Raw genomic sequence first — 905 nt, 5'->3', positions numbered from 1 at the left:
GTTTACAGACCCCGAAACGCCGGCTTCGTATGGATGAGAGGCTGGTTTGGTGAAAAATTTGAGCGTTTAGGCCAGGGTTCGGCTTCGTGTGGATGAGAGGCTGGTTTGGTGAAAAATTTGAGCGTTTAGGCCAGGGTTCGGATTCGTGTGGACGATCACATTTATTTTACGTCTCCGTCTTTACGACAGACGTTCTGGAAAATATTAGCGTTTCGTGTTCGTTTTGACTTCGTGTGGACGGGGCCTGATCAGTCGTTGAAAATTGGGCTGTTTAGGTTGGTCCGATTTTTGTTCCACTTTAGTCCAATAAAAGACGTTGCAAACCCAGTTTTTTAAAGTCTTTTCAAAGATCTGAAAAATCCGGCTTTTCACCTATAAGTTCTCAACCAAGCATAGACGTCGTTTGGATGTAAATCATGTTAACTTTCCAATGTCCTTTTAACAAATATGTGCTCGGTGGGGTTCTTTTAAAAAAACTTTTATCTGTACTGTGCAAAGAGAAAACCGATTTACAAAAAATTAGGTTTTATCTTAGACCCCATCTCGATGGGGTTTGAACTTCTCTGTACCTCCATTTCACCCACTGAACCATTTTTATTCATCTATGACCATGTAAACTCGGTTTTGCATTGTAGGACCCTTTTAATGATTTTTAGAAGCACTTTGTGCCTTTCCACCTCGTAGTTTTGCTGCTACAGGCTTGGAATGCTGGAGGACATAGGGACCCCTTATTCATCATTCTGCTTCATTTTATCTCTATTCTCCAAGTCCATTAATTAATTACATGCAGGTTGACCAAACTAAAAAAAACATTACTTGTCATAGATGTGATGAAGGCTGCATGTTTACGCTATGAGTAAAATGTTCGATAAATCAGAAACAGCCTAATTTAACTATTGATCATT

Source organism: Cyprinodon variegatus, unplaced genomic scaffold (genome assembly GCF_000732505.1).
Source record: "Cyprinodon variegatus isolate N-32 unplaced genomic scaffold, C_variegatus-1.0 Scaffold535, whole genome shotgun sequence".
NCBI classification, from domain to species: Eukaryota; Metazoa; Chordata; class Actinopteri; order Cyprinodontiformes; family Cyprinodontidae; genus Cyprinodon; species Cyprinodon variegatus.
This window is presented reverse-complemented; position numbering follows the sequence as displayed.